At 49.4% G+C, this 6018-nt stretch overlaps 1 protein-coding gene across 2 annotated transcripts in view; it reads left to right on the top strand.

Annotated features, from left to right (window-relative positions):
• The first annotated feature begins 723 nt into the window (after nt 1–723).
• The window catches only part of ACO1 (aconitase 1), a 63571-nt gene continuing 58276 nt past the window's right edge, over nt 724–6018 (top strand). For both annotated transcript variants that reach the window (XM_062208107.1, XM_062208106.1), the window contains exon 1: nt 724–855. The gene's annotated coding sequence lies outside the window, so the exon portion shown is untranslated. The remainder of the gene's footprint in view (nt 856–6018) is intronic.

Here is a 6018-nt window from a genome sequence, read left to right as displayed (position 1 = left end):
ATCACAAGGCTCTGGTAGGGCAGCCTCCCAGTTGTAAACGGTAACGGTTTTAGTATTAGCTATTAATTATTAATGTCACAAGCTGTTTATTCAGATAGAAAAACGACGACAACTCAAGGTGGAAACCTACGGTAACTTTCTAGATCATTTGGTGTGGAAAACCTCTGCACCTTTCACCTAGAAAGATCTAATTCCTCCTGGAACTTACGTTTACCTGAGAGGGTACATTTAACAACGTCAAAAACAGGTCTCGGGACCGCCCACTCAGTGTCGTTTCTCGGACTTCAGACAGGTGCACACACTAGAAAGTGCATACGTAAAAAACAACAACAACAACAAAAAAAAACCTTACACATGAAAATTCTGCATTCCTAAGCCTCAGGCCTGACAGCGCGATCCCCATGCCCACGTGTGCTCTCTGCTCCTGGGAACGCAGCAAGGGCAGCTACACACGTACGGGGCCACCAGATAACGAAGCCTCTGCAGTTACGGCCACACCATCGGCTCACTTTCTAGTGCAACGAGAGCGACAATGGCCCTGGCTGTGGACCCAGAAGACAGAGGAGTCCCCGCCCTTCGAGCTGGGTCCACCGGGCAGGGGCGGGGCCGGGGCGGGGCCGGGGCGGGGCGGAGGCGGCCCGGCCCCGCCCCCTCCGGCCGCCGCGCCCGCTGGTTCCGGCCCACGCCGCCCTATCCCGCTGCCCGCCCCGCCCCCGCTCGGCTCGGCGTCCGGCAGCCCCGGGGCAGCTGAGGAGGAGCGTGGAGGCGGTGGCTGGAACCGCGCAGCACACGGGAACGCGCCCCGCCGCCTGCTCCGCGCCCGCAAGTCGCGGGATCCCCACCGAGCTGTCTGCGGTGAGTGCAGGCTCGGCCCGACCGGGGTCCGCCGAGGGGGCGCCGGCCACCCAGGCCCCCCGGGGAGCCGGTGCGCGCTGGTTCCGCCGCGCCCGAGGCTGCAGCGGCCAGGGGGTGGGGGCGGGGGCGAGCCCAGGGGAGGCCCGGGGTGACCTCCTTGCGCTGTCCCCTGCCTGTGTCGCTCCGGGCACAGGGGTCGGGAAGTGGACGCGTCTCTGCCGGCCCCTCTTGGCTTGGCTGCGCGTGCCGCCCGCCGCGAGAGCCTAGACCCCAGCCCCTGAGGCGGTGCGGGCCTCATTGGAGCGTCCTTGTCCAGGCCGGAATGGCCTGAGAGGGAAACCCTCGCCGAAGCTGGGCGGGCAGACTGGGATCTCCGCCCCGACGGGTAGAGGGAAGATGGGCCGAGGGGAGCGACCCCCGGTCCACCTGACCCGTTGAGAGTGAAGCAGGAGACTGGGGTGCTTTTCGCGATTCATCCATCCAGGACCTCACCAGGGACAGCCTCCAATAGAAAAGTTCCCAAGCGGTTCTGAAACCAGTGCTGCTTGGCACTCTGAAAACTTAGTATCCCAGGGAGCCTGTGTTCACGTGGCTTACTCCTATAAGTACTTACGTTGTAGAAGCAGAACTGAGAAATTAGTACTATATTTAATAATGAACAGATCTCATTTTCTTGAAAAGCAGTGTTTTTCTTCAAACAGAACGTTCTTGCAAAGTGTGGCATTGTTTTACGTTTTTGCAAACTTCCTGAAGGTCAGGCTCCATAGGAGACAGCTGGGTTGTTCTATCTGCTTCTGTGTTAAGTCTGTTGCAATATCCCTTATCATTTGTAGCTTCTGGATTCTTCCATGGTATTCTTCTGAAAACAGGAGCTTGAAAAAGGCTACTAGTCCCAATGAAGGAGATTTTCACCTTGCAGACACCAGGCATTCTCCCGGCACCACACTTTGAGAACCTCTGGTATAGGCAGAGAGCTTCAGAGGCTTAATTGGCTGGGCCTGTTTCTCTTTGGTGATCCGTCCTCTGGGTGGGAACACACACCACCCATGCCATGGACAGTGCTAACCTCTCAGGTGTGGAACCAAGCTTAACCTCACCCTAGAAACCTGGCACTAGGTGTCCGTAAGCCGTGAGAAATCTTGTTGGCCTCTTGAAAGCTTGACAGTGCTCACCCATGGCTTTGATTGTTTCTGTGCCTAGCAGGACCTGCCAAGTGTGTAGGGGTTGGTGTGAGAATTGCCAAGTAGTCAAAAAGGGATTTCTAAAATAGCAGGGAGGCATGCGTTTGCCTTCCTTTCCTCATGTCCCTTGCTGTTTGCAGTTGTGTAGTTGCTAGCCTTGAGCTTGTTGGAGTGTGATGCCCCATCGTGCTGCTCTTTTCCCTTTCAGAGGTGTGCCCCTGGGAGTGGTGCTCCTCCTGGTGTGTGGTAGAGGGGTGCCTGCCATCAGCCTTTCTCCTTGGCTTCACACTGGGTCAGCGCATGTTCCAGGTAGAAATTAACGTGGCAAAGGAAGAAAATTCTGACTTCCTTCTGTTCCTCTCTCCAACAGAGCCTCTCAAGCTCTGATGGAGCTCATATGCTGCCGCAGACACTTGAGAAAGGTTACTGCCCATGAGCACGGGCTGTTGCATGGCCCGCAGGTGGAGATAAGACTGGGCCCTGAATGCGGAGCACCTGCTGTGTTCTTTGCTTAAGACTCCACTTTGATGGTGGAGTCTCTCATTCCTTTCTCTTTTCAGAGATGTTTGTTGACTGCCTATCACGTCACCCAGAAAGTGGTGAACACAGGAGGAGCTGTAGTCATAGATTAGGTGACTCCTGGCTAATTGGGACAGTCCTCTGCCAGAGTAGTTTGCATTAGACATGGCCCTATGTGAAGGAAGATACTCCCTCCCAGGAGTGTGCTTCCAAAGCACGAGCTGAGCAAACCTGGGAAGGTGGTGATGAAAGGCAGTGTTTATTACCATACACCTGGGGTAGACCTGCTTTGCCTGGTTTCCCTTTGGCTTGCTTTTGTGGAGGAAGTAGCTCTCCGTGGTGCAGCCAGACTCTGTGTGGGAATTTGCCTCCAGCCTTGGATGTACACTTTGTCCAGCTTCAGTGTCTGACTTTAAAGTGAGGGGTTGGGTCATTGATAGCAGGTGTCCCAAAAACCCGTGCTTCACTGCAACTGGCTTTTCCCACCTCTGCGTTCAGTTGCATCACATTTTTCACCTTGAAGTAGGCCACAATGAGAACATGTACACTATGGAATTAGGCAGATGCTAAAAATTGGGTGGGGGGGGAGGCTTTTTCCCCCGTGGAGAGTGACTTGTTAAACATTTTACTGGCATACCACTGGTTCTGTCAGAACCAAGGTGCTTTTTGGTTTGTTTTTAGTAGAACATTGACTAGTTATCCTGGACAAAGACACTGGATACGGGCTGTTTGATTAAAGTCCTCCAAAATTTTTGACAGCAAAAAACAGTATGTTTTCACCATATCCTAGAATATCGGTCAGCAAACTTTGTGTAGAAGGGCAGATTGCAACAGTAGCAACTCAGCTCAGCTGTCCTATGGAAGCAGCCATAGACAATTTGCAAACAAATGAACGTCGTTATGTTCCAACAAAACTTATTTTTTTATATGGGATGCAGGTGCTGCAGGCAGTGGCTTTACCTGCTATGTCACAGTGCTCGGCCTTCCACTGTGATTTTTTATTTTATTTTTTAAGATTTCTTTATTTGAAAGTCACCGTTACAGAGAGGCAGGGGCAGAGGCAGAGAGAGAGATCTTTGATCCGCTGGTTCACTCTCCAAATGGTCACAACGGCTGGAGCTGCTCAGATTCGGAGCCAGGAGCTTCTGCCCAGTCTGCCACACAGGTGCAGGGGCCCAAGCATTTGGGCCATCTTCCACTGCTTTCCCAGGACATAGCAGAGAGCTGGATCGGAAATGGAGCAGCCAGGACCTGAACCGGCACCCATATGGGATGCTGGCACTGCAGGTGGCGGCTTTACCCACTACACCACAGAGCAGGCATATTTTAATGATATGCTAGTGCGAGGCTGAGTTTGCAGACCTCCTCCTCTGTCTTAGAGTATGAGAACAGGAGCCTTGTTTCATGGAAGAGGAATTTCTAAAGACTTTATGCATGAATGCCAGGGACTTGGATCTCTAAGGTGGCTAAAACTGGATATAAGAACTGCGAAGGATTTCAAATCAAATATGGAAGAAGCTGTAGTAGGTTGTTTAAGACCAGGAATATTCCAGCTTTAAGGACACAGCCATTGTTGGTGAGTGAGAGTCTTTATTCCCAGCTCCCATCCTGGAGCCACTTTTGACATTCTGCTGGGATAGATGGACCTGCAGTGTGGGTTTTGGGCATTCTTATGCAAAACCTGTAGTGTCTTTAATAGCTATCCTGATTCTAGGGCCAAGGAAAAAGGAATTATTAACTTTAAGAAAATTCTCATCATATTGTATATGTACACTGTATGAATACCTGTGTATTTTTGAATAGCTGTATAGGTATGTAAAGGGTGTATGTGTGTGTGTGTGTGATTGATTACACATTCCATGTATTTAAAATAGCCTCATAAATATCTGGAAAACAAACATACCTCTTAGCCAGTTTGAGGTAGTGGAATGTGGTAGAAGGAAGACAGGAAAGTTTTGTTACTTTTTGTGATACCGGATGTCTGCCTATCCTACAACATTTACGTATTATTTTTACAACTTAAAAATCAAACAAAACACTGCAATCTCAACAACTTATGCTTTTAAAAGGAAGAGCTTGTTTGTTTGTTTGTTTGTTTTTTTCAGTAAGAATGTTGCCACCTCTCCGCTTCTCCAGTAAAACACAGTGCTTTCTCATATCACTCTTCTGAACTGGGATATATAATACTAGTATCTATTAACTTAAAATAACAGATCCTTCTCAGATCAGCACATTTCAATGAACAGTATTAATGTTTGACTTCAACTCTTGTCCAAGGTTAAAAGTTCGAGGTCAAAGTATGTAACCCTTCAACTGGTGTTGGAGCATGCTGTTGTAGTTTTTAAACTGAAAAGCATGTAACACAGAACTCATTCCTAAAGACAGAAAGCACATGCAGATGTGTGAGTGTGAACCTGCATGGACAAGGTAATGGGTGCCAAAACCGTGAGGACTTTTCTCTTGGTGCTGGAGTACAGTTGCTTTTTCAGTTTCCTTATCTTGCTTATCAGTTTTTCTAGTAAGAATAAATGCTACATTTATGTGACCAGAATTAACCCCCATAGCACACTGAAGACACAGTGACCCAGGTGTGCCAGGTAGCAGCCCCCCTGCTGCTCTCGTTCTCTATGGAAATTGGGAGGGGAAGCGAAAACAGGCACACTGACCTTTGCAGTCCTGTTGTGCCCTGTCTGCTTCCCCCTTCCCCTGCACAGTCCATTCCGACCCTCTCCCTCCAGCTGTCAGGAGCTCAGGAAGTTCTTCACAGGATTAGCACCAGTGCCCGAGAAGCCATCAGCCGACCACTTCTGGATCTGTTGGCCTTCGCTCCCATTTTGTAGCTACTTTTATTGGGAAGTTTCACACATAGCAAGTGGGGAGGAGAGTGGGAGTGTTCAGCTTCAACAGTCAGGAGCATTAAAAGCCAGTGCGCCTCGCTGCTCGTCCTTCGCCAGGAGTTGGCATCTTCGTTTTTTGGTAGCAGTGTTTACTGACTGCTGGAACAGAAACCTTTCATCTGCTCTGCCCTGATGTCAGCCAGACAGGACTACTGAGCGGTCTTTGAACACTTAAAGTGTTAGCCTGCTTCTGCGGATGCCCTTCCCTCTGCCTGCTGTCTAAATCCACCGTTCCTTCCCCAGTTCTCCGAGAGGCCTTTCTTGAATTCAAGTTGTAGCTGTCACTTTTCTCTGACCCTTCTTAAGACTCTTACCATTTTGTCATTATGTGCTTGTCTTAGTCTTCTTGGGAGATTATAATCTTCATATCAAAGGAGTGTTTTCCTCATTTGCTTTTCTTCATGGTACTTAGCTATGCTTAATGCAAAGGAGACACTCAAGAAATGCAAGTTAAATTAGTTTGAATTGATGAAGTCCACTGGAGAAAAAATTTGAAATACAAAAGAGAATCATCACATTAAAATAAAAAAATTCAGGTATTACTAGGTGCCAAGAATATTTTTCTC

Source organism: Lepus europaeus, chromosome 12 (genome assembly GCF_033115175.1).
Source record: "Lepus europaeus isolate LE1 chromosome 12, mLepTim1.pri, whole genome shotgun sequence".
NCBI lineage: Eukaryota > Metazoa > Chordata > Mammalia > Lagomorpha > Leporidae > Lepus > Lepus europaeus.
This window is presented reverse-complemented; position numbering and strand designations above follow the sequence as displayed.